The sequence below is a fragment of the Zea mays genome, chromosome 10, assembly GCF_902167145.1.
Source record: "Zea mays cultivar B73 chromosome 10, Zm-B73-REFERENCE-NAM-5.0, whole genome shotgun sequence".
Taxonomy (NCBI): domain Eukaryota; kingdom Viridiplantae; phylum Streptophyta; class Magnoliopsida; order Poales; family Poaceae; genus Zea; species Zea mays.
In genome coordinates, this window is record NC_050105.1 from 139,912,473 (window position 1) to 139,931,076 (window position 18,604).

Here is an 18,604-nt window from a genome sequence, read left to right on the forward strand (position 1 = left end):
ATACCTTTACTCTTGATTTGCACTTTGTCCATTCATGGGCATAGATTCACATTTAAGCACTTGTGTTGGCACTCAATCACCAAAATACTTAGAAATGGCCCAAGGGCACATTTCCCTTTCAATCTCCCCCTTTTTGGTGATTTATGCCAATACAACATAAAGCAACTAGAACAAGTGCAATATCACTTCAAATAAAACTCAAATTTATTTTGATTCAATTTTGGCATATATGGATCATCCTTTGCCACCACTTGGTTTGTTTTTGCAAATCAACCTCAAATCTCTATCTCTAAGTCAAACACACATGTCGAAGCATAAAGAGAGTCATTCCAAAAGAGATTGATCAAAGATTTCAAAAACTCCCCCTTTTTCCCATAATCGACACTTCTCCCCACAAGAGGCCAACTTTTGACAAAAGAGACAATGCAAGAGTTTTGACAAATCAAAAGCTCTATTCTACTATTTTCAAAGTTTCAAGTGGTAGCTGATCCATCTATTTCTTTGGCCTTTATTTTCTCCCCCTTTGGCATCAAGCACCAAAACGGGATCAATCTTGGCCCTTTAACCCCATTGCCTCACCAAAATCTTCAATTAAGAGCAAATAGGCAATAAGAGTTTAAAGATGAACTTGGAATAAGTTACCCTCTCATCGGAGTGCAGTGGAAGTCTTTCACGGTCCAAGTCCACCTTTCCCTTTCAAACCTTCTTTGAGACTAAAACAATCAAACTCAAGCAAACGGTTAGTCTCAAAGGGTCAAGTTGTAACACATCTCCCCCTAAATATGTGCATTACTGGCACAAGGACTTGTGAGGTCCGGGGAGTGCTTGTACAACTTGAGCACCATAATAAGCAACACAATGCAGAATGAACATGATTAAAGGCATAAACACATGTATGCTATAAATCAATCCAGGTTCCGTGAATCTAAGACATTTAGCTCACTACGCAACCTGCAAAAGGTCTTCTCATCTAGAGGCTTAGTGAAGATATCGGCTAGCTGGTTCTCGGTGGTAACATGAAACACTTCGATATCTCCCTTTTGCTGGTGGTCTCTCAAAAAGTGATGCCGGATGTCAATGTGCTTTGTGCGGCTGTGTTCAACAGGATTTTCCGCCATGCGGATAGTACTCTCATTATCACATAGGAGTGGGACTTTGCTCAGATTGTAGCCAAAGTCCCTGAGGGTTTGCCTCATCCAAAGTAGTTGCGCGCAACACTGTCCTGCGGCAACGTACTCGGCCTCAGCGGTGGATAGGGCAACGGAAGTTTGTTTCTTAGAGTTCCATGACACCAGGGACCTTCCTAAGAATTGGCACATCCCCGATGTACTCTTCCTATCGACCTTACATCCAGCATAGTCGGAATCTGAATATCCAATCAAGTCAAAGGTAGACCCCTTTGGATACCAGAGCCCGAAGCAAGGCGTAGCAACTAAATATCTAAGGATTCGCTTTACTGCTACTAAGTGACACTCCTTAGGATCGGATTGAAATCTAGCACACATGCATACGCTAAGCATAATATCCGGTCTACTAGCACATAAGTAAAGCAAAGAACCTATCATTGACCGGTATGCCTTTTGATCAACGGACTTACCACCTTTGTTGAGGTCGGTGTGTCCGTCGGTCCCCATCGGAGTCTTTGCGGGCTTGGCATCCTTCATCCCAAACCGCTTCAGCAAGTCTTGCGTGTACTTTGTTTGAGAGATGAAGGTGCCGTCCTTGAGTTGCTTCACTTGGAACCCAAGGAAGTAGTTCAACTCGCCCATCATTGACATCTCGAATTTCTGCGTCATCACCCTGCTAAACTCTTCACAAGACTTTTTATTAGTAGAACCAAATATTATGTCATCGACATAAATTTGGCACACAAAAAGATCACCATCACAAGTCTTAGTGAAAAGAGTTGGATCGACTTTCCCAACTTTGAAGGCATTTGCAATTAAAAAGTCTCTAAGGCATTCATACCATGCTCTTGGGGCTTGCTTAAGTCCATAGAGCGCCTTAGAGAGCTTACACACGTGGTCGGGGTACCGTTCATCCTCGAAGCCAGGGGGTTGCTCCACGTACACCTCCTCCTTGATTGGCCCGTTGAGGAAAGCGCTCTTCACATCCATTTGGAACAACCTGAAAGAATGGTGAGCGACATATGCTAGCAAAATACGAATGGACTCTAGCCTAGCCACAGGAGCAAAAGTCTCCTCAAAGTCCAAACCTGCGACTTGGGCATAACCTTTTGCCACAAGTCGAGCCTTGTTTCTCGTCACCACTCCGTGCTCGTCTTGTTTGTTGCGGAACACCCACTTGGTTCCCACAACATTTTGCTTAGGACGAGGCACCAGCGTCCAAACTTCATTTCTCTTGAAGTTGTTGAGCTCCTCCTGCATGGCCAATACCCAGTCCGGATCTAGCAAGGCCTCCTCTACCCTGAAAGGCTCAATAGAAGAGACAAAGGAGTAATGCTCACAAAAATTAACTAATCGAGATCGAGTAGTTACTCCCTTGCTAATGTCACCCAGAATTTGGTCGACGGGATGATCCCTTTGAATCATCGCTCGAACTTGGGTTGGAGGTGCCGGTTGTGCTTCTTCCCCCATCACATGATCATCTTGTGCTCCCCCTTGATCACACTCCTCTTGATGAACCTGTTCATCGTTTTGAGTTGGGGAATGCACCATTGTTGAGGAAGAAGGTTGATCTTGCTCTAATTGTTCCTGTGGTCGCACATCACCAATCGCCATGGTGCGCATAGCGGCCGTTGGAACGTCTTCTTCATCTACATCATCAAGATCAACAACTTGCTCTCTTGTAGAGCATTAGTCTCATCAAATACAACGTCGCTAGAGACTTCAACCAAACCCGATGATTTGTTGAAGACTCTATACGCCTTTGTATTTGAGTCATAACCTAACAAAAACCCTTCTACACCTTTGGGAGCAAACTTAGAATTTCTACCCTTCTTTACTAGAATGTAGCACTTGCTCCCAAATACACGAAAGTAAGATACATTGGGTTTGTTACCGGTTAGTAGCTCATACGAAGTCTTCTTGAGGAGGTGATGAAGGTAGACCCTGTTGATGGCGTGGCAAGCCGTGTTGACGGCTTCCGACCAAAAACGCTTGGGGGTCTTGAATTCTCCAAGCATCGTCCTCGCCATATCGATTAGCATCCTGTTCTTCCTTTCTACCACACCATTTTGTTGTGGTGTGTAGGGAGCGGAGAACTCGTGCTTGATCCCTTCCTCCTCAAGGAACTCCTCCACTTGAAGGTTCTTGAACTCGGACCCGTTGTCGCTCCTTATCTTCTTCACCTTGAGCTCAAACTCATTTTGAGCTCTCCTGAGGAAGCGCTTGAGGGTCCCTTGGGTTTCAGATTTATCCTGCAAAAAGTATACCCAAGTGAAGCGGGAAAAGTCATCAACAATAACTAGACCATACTTACTTCCTCCTATGCTTAGATAGGCGACGGGTCCGAAGAGGTCCATATGTAGTAGCTCCAGGGGTCTTGAAGTGGTCATCACATTCTTGCTGTGATGCGCTCCTCCCACTTGTTTACCTGCTTGACAAGCTGCACAAGGTCTATCTTTTTCGAATTGCACGTTAGTCAAACCTATCACGTGTTCTCCCTTTAGAAGCTTGTGAAGGTTCTTCATCCCCACATGTGCTAAGCGGCGATGCCACAGCCAGCCCATGCTAGTCTTAGCAAATAAGCATGCATCTAGACCGGCCTCCTCTTTTGCAAAATCAACTAAATAAAGTTTGCCGTCTAATACACCCTTAAAAGCTAGTGAGCCATCACTTCTTCTAAAGACAGAAACATCTACATTTGTAAATAGACAATTATATCCCATATTGCATAATTGACTAACAGATAACAAATTATATCCAAGAGACTCAACTAAAAACACATTAGAGATAGAGTGCTCATTAGATATTGCAATTTTACCTAACCCTTTTACCTTGCCTTGATTCCCATCACCGAATATTATTGAATCTTGGGAATCCTTATTCTTGACGTAGGAGGTGAACATCTTCTTCTCCCCCGTCATATGGTTTGTGCATCCGCTGTCAATAATCCAGCTTGAACCCCCGGATGCATAAACCTGCAAGGCAAATTTAGGCTTGGGTCTTAGGTACCCAACTCATGTTGGGTCCTACAAGGTTAGCACAAATATCCTTAGGGACCCAAATGCAAGTTTTGTCTCTCTTGCATCTTGCCCCTAACTTCCTAGCAACTATTTTCCTATCCTTTCTACAAATAGCAAAGGAAGCATTTAAAGCACGATAAATTGTAGAAGGTTCATTCATTACTTTCCTAGGAGCATGAATAATATTCTTTCTAGGCACATGATGAATAGCACTTCTCCTAGACATATTTCTACCATGCATATAGGAAGAACTAGAAGCAAACATGGCATGAGAATCAAAATCATCATAAGCATTATAACTCCTATAAGCATTTCTAGTTTGTCTCCTATCATGGTACATAAAAGCATGGTTCGTTTTAGCACTACTAGCCATAGGAGCCTTCCCTTTCTCCTTGGCGGAGATAGGAGCCTTATGGCTTGTCAAGTCCTTGGCTTCCCTCTTGTAGCCAAGTCCATCCTTAATTGAGGGATGTCTACCAATCGTGTAGGCATCCCTTGCAAATTTTAGCTTGTCAAAATCATTCTTGCTAGTTTTAAGTTGGGCATTAAGACTAGCTAATTCCTCATTTAATTTGGAAATTGAAACTAAATGATCACTACAAGCATCAATGTCAAAATCTTTACACCTATTACAAGTTTCAACAATTTCTACACACGAATTAGATTTATTAGCTACTTCTAGTTTAGCATGTAAATCATCATTAAAACTTTTTAACGTAGCAATAGTTTCATGACAAGAAGATAATTCACTAGAGAGCATTTCATTCCTCTTAATTTCTAGAGCAAGAGATTTCTGTGCTTCTACAAATTTATCATGTTCTTCATACAACAAATCCTCTTGTTTTTCTAAAAGCATATTCTTGTCGTTCAAGGCATCAATTAATTCATTAATTTTGTCTATCTTGGTTCTATCTAATCCCTTGAATAAGCATGAGTAATCTATCTCATCATCATCACTAGATTCATCCTCACTTAAAGAATCATAAGTACTAGTATGAGTGCTTACTTTCTTCTCTCTTGCCATGAGGCAAGTGTGACGCTCGTTGGGGAAGAGGGATGACTTGTTGAAGGCGGTGGCGGCGAGTCCTTCATTGTCAGAGTCGGAGGAGGAACAATCCGAATCCCACTCCTTTCCGATATGTGCCTCACCCTTGGCCTTCTTGTAATGCTTCTTCTTCTCCCTCTTGTTCCCTTGGTCCTGATCACTATCATTGTCGGGACAGTTAGCAATAAAATGACCAAGCTTACCGCATTTGAAGCATGATCGCTTCCCCTTGGCTTTGGTCTTGCTTGGCTGCCCCTTGCGACCTTTAAGCGCCGTCTTGAAGCGCTTAATGATGAGGGCCATCTCCTCATCATTGAGCCCGGCCGCCTCAACTTGCGCCACCTTGCTTGGTAGCGCCTCCTTGCTCCTTGTTGCTTTGAGAGCAATGGGTTGAGGCTCATGAATAGGACCGTTCAACGCGTCGTCCACGTATCTTGCCTCCTTGATCATCATTCGCCCGCTTACGAACTTCCCAAGAACTTCTTCGGGCGACATCTTGGTGTACCTGGGATTTTCACGTATATTGTTTACCAAATGAGGATCAAGAACGGTAAATGACCTTAGCATTAGGCGGACGATGTCGTGGTCCGTCCATCACGTGCTCCCGTAGCTCCTTATTTTGTTGATAAGGGTCTTGAGCCGGTTGTATGTTTGGGTTGGCTCCTCGCCCCTTATCATCGCGAACCGTCCAAGCTCGCCCTCCACCAACTCCATTTTGGTGAGCAAGGTGACGTCGTTCCCTTCATGAGAGATCTTGAGGGTGTCCCAGATCTGCTTGGCATTGTCCAAGCCACTCACCTTGTGGTACTCGTCCCTGCACAAAGAGGCTAGCAACACAGTAGTAGCTTGTGCATTTTTATGAATCTGTTCATTAATAAACACAGGGCTATCCGAGCTATCAAATTTCATCCCACTTTCCACAATCTCCCAAATGCTTGGATGGAGAGAAAACATGTGAGTACGCATTTTGTGGCTCCAAAATCCGTAGTCCTCTCCATCAAAGTGAGGGGGCTTGCCAAGTGGAATGGGGAGCATTTGAGCTATCCGGGATGCGCGAATAATCGAAAGAAAAGTTTGAGTTAACCGTCTTTCGTCTATCGTAGTCGTCGTCGTCCTTTTGAGAGGAGGAAGATTCGTCGCTGTCGTAGTAGACAATTTCCTTGATGCGCCTTGTCTTCTTCTTCCTTCCGTCTTTTCTTTTGTGGCCCGAGCCTGAGTCGGTGGGCTTGTCATCATTGAGCTCGTTGACGAAGGACTCCTTCTCCTTGTCGTTGATCACCATCCCCTTGCCCTTAGGATCCATCTCTTCGGGCGGTTAGTCCTTTTCTTGAAGAGAACGACTCTGATACCAATTGAGAGCACCTAGAGGGGGGGTGAATAGGTGATCCTGTGAAACTTGAAAACTTAAGCCACAAAACTTGGTTAATCGTTAGCACAATAATTGCCAAGTGGCTAGATAGGAATCCTCAACAAAATACAATAACCAACAAAGATCAATCACAGAGATGACACGGTGGTTATCCCGTGGTTCGGCCAAGACCAACGCTTGCCTACTCCACGTTGTGGCGTCCCAACGGACGAGGGTTGCAATCAACCCCTCTCAAGCGGTCCAAAGATCCACTTGAATACCACGGTGTTTTGCTTTGCTTATCTTTATCCCACTTGCGAGGAATCTCCACAAATTGGAGTCTCTCGCCCTTACACTTAAAGTTCACAAAGAAGCACGGAGTAAGGGAGGGAAGCAACACACACAAATCCACAGCAAAATGCGCACACACACGGCCAAGAATCGAGCTCAAAAGACTATCTCAAAGTTCTCACTAGAACGGAGCTCGAATCACTGAGAATGACAAACGGATGCGCAAAGACTGAGTGTGGATGATCAAGAATGCTCTAAAGGTTGCTTGGTGTACTCCTCCATGCGCCTAGGGGTCCCTTTTATAGCCCCAAGGCAGCTAGGAGCCGTTGAGAGCAAATCTGGAAGGTCATTCTTGCCTTCAGTCGTTTGGCGCACCGGACAGTCCGGTGCACACCGGACACTGTCCGGTGCCCGATTTCCTTCCTTAAACAGCGAAGCCGACCGTTGCGGATTTGGGAGCCGTTGGTGCACTGGACATGTCCGGTGCACACCGGACAGTCCGGTGCCCCCTTCCGACCGTTGGCTCGGCCACGTGTCGCGCGCGGATTCCGCGGCCGACCGTTGACCTGGCTGACCGTTGGCTTCACCGGACAGTCCGGTGTACACCGGACAGTCCGGTGAATTATAGTCGTACGTCGCCGGCAAATTCCCGAGAGCGGCCACTTCGCTCCGAGTCAGCCTGGCGCACCGGACACTGTCCGGTGCACCACCGGACAGTCCGGTGTGCCAGACTGGGTTGAGTCTTGGCTGTACACAGCCAAGCCTTTTGCACCTCTTTTTTTTTCTTCTTTCTGTTTCTAACACTTAGACAAGTATATTAGTACACAAAACCAATGTACTAGGGCTTAGAAACATACCTTTACTCTTGATTTGCACTTTGTCCATTCATGGGCATAGATTCACATTTAAGCACTTGTGTTGGCACTCAATCACCAAAATACTTAGAAATGGCCCAAGGGCACATTTCCCTTTCAGTGCCCACGGGTTTACCTGCGGGTTTCATCTTCAATATGGTAGTTCTACTCATAATCAATAGTATCGTAATGATTAATCAAGTGATGAACAACGGATCTATGATTTGGTATAAAAAATATTAGTAGAGAGAATGAAATACAAATAATAAGTTGTATAATCAAGTGATCTTGCATTAAGTTATCCATCTATCACATATATAACGCTAGTAAAAACTATAATGGCAAGCAAGCAACACTCTCACCAACTACGTATACACTCGCCATTTGATAAAAATTAGGAAGTAAATAGGGAGATAAAAAAGATTGTTGTTCGTTTATAAAATAAAAATGACAATATGCATTATGTTTGGCCGGGTTTAAAAAAACCAGGGTTCAAGAGATTGGGTACCGTAGGAACAAAAATGTACATACAAACCCGCCGGTATAGGTTTATGCCCATTAATAAACTCATAGGTATAAAAATTAAACCAAACTTGTATTTTAGAAGGATAAAAACGCATCGAGTTTTGGGTATCTATTGTCATTCCTGATATAAAGACAGACCAGGTCGCTGAAGCTACCTACTCTGCCCTTAAAACCTAGCTATACCTTGCCCTGACCCACTAACTTTTGCTACAATGCTACCGTGCATCTACAAAGTTGATTACGATAATTTTCGTAAAGTAGAGTGCTAGTGGGCTATAAAAGGTCCTTTTCCCTTTCTAGGTATATTGCGTCGCTCGCTTACCAAACATGACATGATCAAATTGGGTAAAGCTGCAGGGCTAAACCTTGGCACTACTGCTGTACTGCACTGCAAAGTTTCGGCACACCGCACACCTATACCGTATACCGATAATACGTACGGGACGGGCTAGCAAAAAACGCGAAGAGCATATGACGTGACATATGTTTTATTTTGTCAACGCTTCGTCCCTTGTTATGTGTTGCTCCACGTAGGCATCGTCCACCTCTAAACTAATGACACGACAGATTGCCAGGCCGGCGTGGACTGTGGGCGTGTGTGATGTATATGTCAACATTGTGGTACATGACGATAATGATGATAAGAAGTTTTTTTAAACACCATTATTTTTTTAGTTAGTGTACCTAACCTAAAATACCAGTGCGGATATATTTTATTTCTATGGATCGTGAGAACCATGAGATGTGGCAGATAAGATACGGGCTCCGAACATGCGCCTGATCTAAATTTTTATCTGTCTCCTTGTATATATTTGGTAAATCTTAGTGTTTTCCTTGTATATTTGGTAAAAGTTGAGTATATGTTTGTTTTTTATAAAACAAGAACGATAGTTAAAGAGAGACAAACGAATTACTCTATCCGTTCTAAAATAAAATTCGTTTTACCTTTTCAATTAACTCATACAATAATTAATATATTTATATATCTAGATTCATCGTCATCTATTTAAACACAGATATAAAATCAAGAGCTAAAACGACTAATATTTTAAGATAGAAAAAGTAGATGATATATATATATATATACTAGGTTCGTGCCCGTGCGTTGCCACGGGAGTAAAAAATTAGTACGAAACATATATACAGAACAACAAATATTATCATAATAAGTTAGTGCCCGTACGTTGCAACGAGGGCATATAATATCTTGATAACTTATATAATTCATACTGTTACATTGGCTCACATAGTTCTATATAATTCATACTGTTAAGCCGATCACATCTGGAATACTCTACCGATGAACAAAACATTTTACACCTACCATGTTCAAGCCATATAATTCATACTGTTACATTAGCTCACGATCAGTCGCTCAGATCAAGTTTTGTGTTTCAGAAATAATACGCCTACAGGAACCAAAGCTTTTTTTCTCTACTTGGTTTCTTGGTATTTTCTCTGGCTTCAACTTTTCGTGTGGCTTGCTTGAACCGTCTTCTAGGCTCTATCAGTATATTGAAGTGCTACAACAGTGTGGGTCCAGGGCTAATGCCTCATCCTCTTCTTGCTGTTCTTCGGGCGCTTCTTTCGGTTTCCGCTTTTGCCATGCGACTTGCTTGAACCGCCATCATCTTCCTTGTCTCCTCCCAACAGCATGTTCATCCCAAGGCCAAAACCATCAGTTAAGCCTCCTAGCCTATTGTCGGGATCAGATATCAGATGGTGGTGTACGTTGGATATTAAGACAAGCTGAAAATCCCAATGGGCAAACCAAGTGCTATCAAAGGCGATTGTGTATTTACACAGTCAATAAGCAACAAAAGATTGTCAATAACCAAGTGCTATCTGAACATACCCATGAAGTTGTCTCCTTATGAGCTTCTCGATCTGCTTATCATGTTTGGTTACAGGAGCCCGAGTGAACAACTCCACTTCCTGCTTCTCTTGCTCTTCTCTCTGTCGCATGTACCTCCCAAATTCCTTGCTTTCATCGCCCACTGTTTCCTTCCACTGTAAGTTCCAGAAAGATCATTTAGCATGAAAATAAACAACACATAACTTGCTTACTCTATATCCAAGACATCCTACTAATAAATTCATAGCAAAAGTTGAGCAAACATCTTTAGGTCTGTCCGCATCATCATCGATTATCTCTTTAATATAAGGGTTTTCTATTGCCACTGGGCAAACATCATTTGACAGATTATAAGAGATCACGAAGAAATATTTGATTTCATAACAGCAAAAGAACATGTCATCTCAGAGTAGAGAGGTTAGTACCAGGAAATATTTGAAGTTCGTACATGTATATTTGTCATTTGCTTTATAAAATTCCTATAACCGAGCCTGCACACTTTGTACAGAGATAACATTTAATTTGGAAACTTCAACACTGGAAGCATATATTTCAGTAATACTCCACGAAAGAGAAACAAAAATCGAATACAGTTGTCCCCCATGTATTCTTGGTTTCGATATTGGACAATCTCATATAAACGCATTGTCATGAATTTTCCTTTTTGTCAACACCTACGTAGAGACTGGGCCTATGAAGACTCTTGAAGGGTGCATTTACAGCTTCTAGCCTTCAGCTCGCCCTTGTCCTAGTCCCAGCTTCACGACCGACCTCCACATATAGGCTCGACAAAGCTCACTTCACTCACGTCCCGCCACCGCGGCCTTGACCCTCCTCACCACCTCCTTCCTGCACCGGTCGAGACAAAGAATCAGATCACAGTTCATACCAATGGAAGATTGATTCACATATTGTACAACAGATGAAACGCCTGATGGTCGTACCGCAGCAGCTGCCTGTCGAAGGAGGAGGCCCCTGTTCTCCTTGGCGCGCCTCATGATATCTTATTGCAATCATCTAGTTATAATTAAAGTAAGAACATAAAACTTCAGAAAATTAGTTAAGCTGGTACCAAAACCCTGCTTCTAAGATCAAGATCATAAAAAAAACAAAATGTAAAAGCAAAAGAAGACTTCTAATATCAAACTTGACTGGAAGCTCTAGCTTCTTTATAATCAACTGCAGTCAGACAAACAGACTTCTAATATCAGACTTCTAATATCAGCTCTAGCTTCTTTATAATCAACTGCAATCAGACAAACAAACTTCTAATATCAAATGCAGTCTAGCTTCATTCTCCAGTACCAAAAGTATCATCAACTTATTTGATATAGCATTCTTCCTATTTGAAATACTGGAACTGTCAGCCCATAAATTCAAATCAGTAGTTCCTAAGCATGTCTGAGATTCAAATGTCAAAATACATCATAACAAAACAAACTTGCAACGGGGACATGTAATATCTCGATAATTTATATATGCATATGTGTTATACGATTATGATATGGATGACAACATTCACGAGCCATCCGTAATGATATCAAAGAGAAACCCAGGCCTGCAACCGAGATGTTATCCCGCGGCCCACACGGTATGCGAACAATGTAGGCTCCGCCATTCTCACCCATCCCCTCTCCATCATTGGAACCGGCACATAACATCTCGGTTGGCTCACCGTAGCTCCAGTCCACGTCAGGAGATGACACTTGACGAGTGAAGAGGTCCACCCTGTACACTCCAGGCATCATTGACATCGCTCTTGCAAGTTCGACCACATATTTCACCTGTGAGATTCAAAGATCAATCACACTCAACCATGAAAAACTTGACTCGGCATAAGGAACTTCTCCCAAGTAACTGACCAATGATGTTTACCTCGCCACCTGTATCAGAATCACGACCTAGTTCCATGTTTTCTCCACGAACAAGACCATGCACGCTGCAGTCAAAAAGGCAGTCAACAAAGAAACAGTTTGTGAAAATCCAGAGGTTTAACTGTAAATTATTTTTATAAGAAAAAAATACCAAATTTTCTACTCCTACGATGTGCAAAGTGCAAAGAAAACTAAGGCTAGAGGCATTTTTTTAAGAAACGACGGCAAAAGCTTTCCATGGATTTTATTAGACGTAGAATAAAAAACTATAGCCATAAAAAATGCTAGAGACATTTCATTACGGGATATATATGGTTTAGCAATTTAGCACAACATAGAACGAAACAATGTGCAAGTGGGTAGACCTGATGAGCACAATGTAAAGCTTCTTCTCCTTATTGTCGTCAGACCAGACAGTAAGGTCAGAGAAGTTCCTCTGGAACTTCTTCTTGGTCGTCTCAACCGGCGCAAGCTCGCTGATGGTGTCTCCCTTCTCGCCTTCTGACAGATCCTCGGCTAGGTCCTTCGTCGCCTCACGACGCACCTGCTCCTATTCCTTCCTTCTTGCCGAGATTGCGCCGGTTATGTGGGGAAAGAGTAATAAAGAAATGAGAAACAAGTAACGTAAGCAGGTTAAAAATGAAAGCAACTAAAAGAAACAGTAAAATACTAAAGAATTGAACATTATTGTTCTCGTGGACCAAGACATGGTAGCAAGAATAATTAAGCAAAACAAAAATAATAAAAAAAACTTGCTGCATACATGCATGATAAGATAATAAATGCTGCTGGGAAAAGCAGACTAAGAAAATAACATGACTAACCTTTGTATCTAATGCTGGATGAGAAACAGGGCTGTCAGAGTTTTCTTGCCCATCACAGCTAGCATCAGCCAATGGTTGCTCAAACCCATCTTGCAGCCTGTGCACTTTAGACGTTTCAACTGTCTTGGTTGCAACTTCAGCCTCCAATTTAGCACCATTTATTGGATCAGTAGATATATTACTAAACTGACCATCTAAGCTCTGAGCATTTTCAATCGATACATTTCCAGTTGATGCATCATGCTCATGTTCTTATAAAGCATGACTATAGGTGCATCCTATAAAGCATCCATGAGGATTGTATGCTATTAGAGTTACTGTTGTTCCAGAGGAGGGGGTGGTGGTAGTTTCCCCTCCATGAGCCTCTGCCCCTGTGGATCAGTTCTGTAGATCTCTCGTCTAAATTGCTTCTATCTGCTAGAAGTTAACTAATTAAATGACATACATCTTTTGCCAGCTTCTGTTGATAATTTGTTAAACATTAAAGTCTCATGTTCTGAACATATTCTCCAGAACAAAGCTGAGACTTGTGGTGAACTTTATTTTCCTGCATTGAGTTTGAAACTAAAGCTTGCTGGTGAAGACATGGCCAAATTTGCCAGATGCTTGTGAGATGTGGAGTCAGGAAAATTGAAAGTTGATCATTTTCAAATTGCGGGTTTTTAATTAACAAATGCATGATTCTTCTACTTTTACACCTCAAAACCACTATATTAAGGAAGCTTGTACATAATACATGTTTTAACAGGTGGACAAATGAAAGTACCTGCAGTATTTATTTGCCTTCATTAGAGAGTAGGTAACAGTCATGTTCTTTTTGCTTGTTGTAGCTATGTACTTCAGTGAAGATTGGAGTAATGCCTTGTCATTTAAAAGACTCGCCAAGTAGAACCCAAAATACATAAGTTATTGAGCAACATGTATGTCATTTAAAATTTGTATTCCTTGTTTGAGCTCAGTTTGCTAATTTGAGTACACATACCTGCAAGCAAAAAAATATGGATCAACTGCAACATTAAAGTAGCTATATGCAACAAGTTAGCTACTTGAAACCATTACTTTGAAAATGAGACTGCCAGTATCAGCAAGCGAGCGACTTGTGTTTTACCTCGCGCATGGAGCAATCCATTTCCATCAACCATGAGCAACTGCAACAGGGCAGAATGGCAAAACCTTAGTCATTAATTGATTGAGCAGTAAAATTCTTCAAATGTGTAGCTCCAGTGGTCATTAAGTGTATTTACATGTTAAGAAAACAGAAATCAGATCCGAACACATAAAGCAGGGCAGAGAATGGGTGCAGGGGCGTACATGGTTGGTGCTCGTCGCCGGTGAAGGACCTCGGCCTGGGCACCTCCTGTCGTAGGGAGCGCGGCAGAATCAAGTGGTCTCGATGGAGATGGCCTATCAATCTTCTACATCATCCAGCTCCTCGAAAACAAAATCCTGAACGCATGGAGCAACAGAAGATTATTAGTATATACCAAACAGAGATTAGTATCTCCCAAGTTTTGCTTGCGGTCCAGAATTGGCTGGCAGTGACCACCTCGAGGATGGTGTCAGTTCCGAACTCCTTCCTCCATTTCAGCATCTCCGACCACATCAGCATCGCCTTATCGGCTTTGAACTTCCTGGCCTTGAGGAACCTGAACCAAACCGCGAGTTTCAAGCACTGGCATAGTGGCATTCAATGAACCGCGTCCAAATGCAGCGCCGACAAGGAAACAGAGGGGTGGGCTTTAATGTGACATGAGCATCATGTGGTAGTCACCGTGCTTGTCGGGGAGGAGGCCGTGCGCGGCGAGGCGGTCCCGGAAGGAGGCGACAGTGCGCTCCCCCTGCCACCAGTACAAGATTCATATTCCTCCAATGAATGTGGATTCAGAGAAAGGCATAATTCCTTGTCAACAAAAAGGGGTTCTATCGTCCAGCAACACTCAAACTTCCTCATAAAGCCATCTCGCCCTTGCCTAAACTTTACCTGCAGAAGGTATTGCATGGATCAAAATATCAGGCAAAGTATTGCATTTGCTAACCAAAGGATAATGTCAGTGTTTCAGTTTTTTACAGTGTGTTTTTTTTCTGTTCTGATCAACAAAAACATGAAGAAAAAAGATGCCAGACCACCAGAAGAACTTCCAGATTGCTGTCTGCTCCACTTCAATATCAATATTAATATATAAGGAAAAAAAGATGGACTTCCATATAAACTGCCCATATTGAGCATGTATTGTCTTCTCTACTCTTACTTAGGGGGTGTTTGGTTTTAGGGACTAATTTTTAGTCCCTCCATTTTATTCAACTTTAGTCTCTAAATTGTCAAATATGGAAACTAAAATAGAGTTATAGTTTCTGTATTTGGCAATTTATAGACTAAAATGGAATAAAATGGAGGGACTAAAAATTAGTCTCTATTAACCAAACACTCCCTTAATAGGATGTACATTTTATGGTTATGGAGTAAAGACGTTGGCAGCTTCCTCGCACATTCTGATTACTGAAACGGAGATAATCCAAAGCATTACAAGTCACATGAGGAAGAATACCAAAACAAGTTCAATGATTCCAAAGGGTAACTCGCTGTTAAACTCGTCTCCAGGAAAAAAAATCTATGTTCAACTTTTCATGTAGTTCAGTTTTACAATGGTGCTTTCCTTCATTATGCTCAAACACTAAAAATCATAAAATTAGCAGATTGAACTAACAGGGTTAGCAATAGGTGAGCTACGGAAAAATATTGGATGGCTTCCATGTGAGTAGGGTCTATAAAAGAAATAACAGAGGCAAGTCTTATCCCTATATATATTTTGCAGAGAGGCTACCAATACAAATATTATATAGAGGGCGTTGCAGTTGTTTTTTCATAGCTTGACAGCAATCACCATTTTTGGCTCAGCAGATGGTAATGCCTCGTCTCTAGCTGCTGCTGACGGGGTGATACTGGGATAGCCGTAGCTTTGCAGGAATCCTTTTTTGGCTCAGCAGATGGTAATCCCTCAGCAGCGCCGCGATGGCGGCCTCGTCCAGCCCGCCGTGGCACCCCGCGCCGCCCGCGAACACGTAGCGAGGCCGGGCCCTGTCACCGCTGATGGTCGGGGCGGCCCCGCGGTACCGCTTCGCGCACAGGAAGAGGTAGAAGCAGATGACGAAGGTGATGAAGATGGCCGCCGCCGCCGCCAGCATCGTCGCCGCCGCTGCCACCGAGGTTCCCGTCACCGCCATCGGGGCTCCGGCTCCAGATCCCTTGTCTTACTGCTCCTCGTCCAAGGAAGCAGCCTGTTCCCCAGCTGTCTTACGGGCTTGCCGCGGTGGTGCACCTCGCGGTCCTTGCCCGTGGTCTTCCAGTACCCCCTCGGCGTAGCGCGGTTGGTCATGTTGCCGGGACCGCCCCGGCCCCCAGCGCCAGCACCGGCGACCTTGCGGTCGAGACGGGTGAAGAAGTACCACTGGGCGTCGCGGCTGCGGATGCGGGAGAGGGAGGGGAGTTCCCAGGGCTCGAGGCGGTAGAGGTCGATCTCGGCGATGGCATCGACGCGGAGGCGACGGCCGAGGACGCGGCGGCGGAGGTAGTAGGAGACGAGCTCCTCGTCGGTGGGCGATGGGCGGTCCACCAGCGGGGGCGCAGGGCGGTGGAGGCTGGCAAGTGGCGGGGGCCACATGGCGGTGGTGGCCGCGGGTGGAGGCGAGCAAGGAGAGGGAGCGTTGGAGGCCGCCGGGGTGCTGGAGATTAGGGTTTTCCTTTGTCGTGGGAGATGGGCCTCGTACAAATTGGCAGATGGGCCTCATATGGCGCATGTGTCTTTGTCTTCATGGTTTGCAAGTTAAAATTAGTACCACATTGCCCACCGGTTGGTGTTTAAATCTGCTTATATGTCTACCTGTGCGCGTAGTAGTACTGTTGTGGTCACCGGATGCGTTGTGGGATGTATTTTTTTGGCTGAACCAGGAGCATGCACGAGGAACCTGTGAGAGACCGGGACCATACGCAGAGACGGGTTATGTGGGCCCTACCTGTCAGAGACCGAACCGGCAGAACACAAAAAGGCAAGCTACTATTGTAGCCTTAATAAGTAGTATATATATATATATATATATATATATATATATATATATATATATAAATATATATAGGGCGATGGTAATGGAAGCCCTGGGCTTCCATTAGTACCAGGAAGCCCCAGCCAGATATACCACGTTCCGTACCAGCGTGCGTCCCATCGGGCACGGGTTCTGACTTGGACAGATTTTAGCGTAAAACGTGAACAAAAACAGCGTAAATGATTACAAATTTTAGCGTAAATCGTAGATCTATTTTGAAACGTCGAATGCGGCCCGATTCGGCCCGAAAATTACAGCGTAAAAATCTCGCGCGTCCCATCGTGATCGGGTTCTGACTCGGACAGATTTTAGCGTAAAACATGAACCAAAATAGCGTAAATGAGTACGAAATTTAGCGTAAATCGTATATCTGTTTCGTAACCGTAAATGGGTCCCGAAATTACGGCGTAATAATCGCGTGCGTCCGATCGTGTGCAGGTTTTGGCTCAAATAGATTTTAGCGTAAAACGTGAGCTAAAACAACGTAAATGAGTACATAATTTAGCGTAAATCGTATACCTGTTTCGTAACAGCAAATGAGGCCTGAATTACGACGTGAAAATCGCGTGCGGTCGATTGAGCGCGGGTTCTGGCTCGAATGGATTTCAGCGTAAATTGTGAACCAAAACAACGTAAATGAGTATAAATTTTAACGTAAATCGTCCAACTGTTTCATAATAACGAATGTATCTCTCAGCGCATGAGGTTGTCATAAAACGCATCAAGAAATTTTGTAAATTGGTGTAAGATACAACAAGTGATCCGAGGTAATTGTAGCGTAAAATGCAAGCTAACCATCTACAGGAGAACTGTTTTAGATTTTGCAATAAGATATAAGAGATAATTATTCCTGTACTCAAGTATGATAATGTTGTGTTTACATTTTAGCTGTTGGTACATACACACAAAACTCTGTTTCACCATAACACCACTGTTAGCAAAAAAACTGAGTTCAAAAGGCTCTTCCAGCTTTCCTAATGTGGAGAAAACCACCAAGGTCCATATCTGCAAATGTAACATGAACTGTTAATATGATCTTTCCTCGTTAATATGTCTTTTCAAGTTTGTTATGACTAACATAACCTAAAGTCTAAACTGAATGCAAACTTGAGTTAGAAGATCAGATTACCTATAGCACAGATGTCATGTGATTCTGACTATTTTAGGACCAACAAACCATTTGGAAGCCAAACAAATCCCTGCTCAATTTGCCTCAAAGCAACATATAAGAAATTACATAATTAGCTTCTGAATATGTGCACTGCTCTTGGAATACATTCTAAGAGTTTTGAAAAGCCTTTTCTTGAGTGCATTTCTGAATTTGATGGTACAGAAGGTGTTAAATATATACAACAATTTGATATTCTAGACTACCTGAAGCATGTAGAATCAAGGTTGCAAGAACATGAAAGGTGTACGTGAAGGATCCTGACAACCTGTGTGTGCTGAGTTGCTAGTCACTCTTGTTACTTATTTATGGCATATTCATGGTGTGGTTTACCATGGTATATATAAGACAAATGAACCTAAAAGGCTTAAGACAGGTGAAAGTTGATGAGTAATTAAGTCACAACAGTTAGCTAGTTTCTGTCCCTTACAAACAATGCAGCTGGAGAAGCCTAGTGGACAGTAAGAAGCTGTGAACCTATATAAACCCTATAGGTCGTAGCAAGTGCTAAGATCATAAATTAACCCATGGAAGTGAGGACATTTCTTTCTTTAATAACCTTAATTTACAAAAAT

The 18,604-nt window shown here is 43.1% G+C and overlaps 1 long non-coding RNA gene across 1 annotated transcript; it reads right to left on the reverse strand.

The window, feature by feature from the left end:
- Positions 1 to 10,097: 10,097 nt before the first annotated feature.
- On the reverse strand, positions 10,098 to 11,509 carry LOC103641963 (uncharacterized). Its single transcript, XR_002265634.3, has 3 exons — positions 11,010 to 11,509; positions 10,491 to 10,914; positions 10,098 to 10,220 (listed from the first exon to the last, which is right to left on the reverse strand). It is a non-coding gene; the product is annotated as an uncharacterized lncRNA (long non-coding RNA).
- Between the last annotated feature and the right edge of the window lie 7,095 nt (positions 11,510 to 18,604).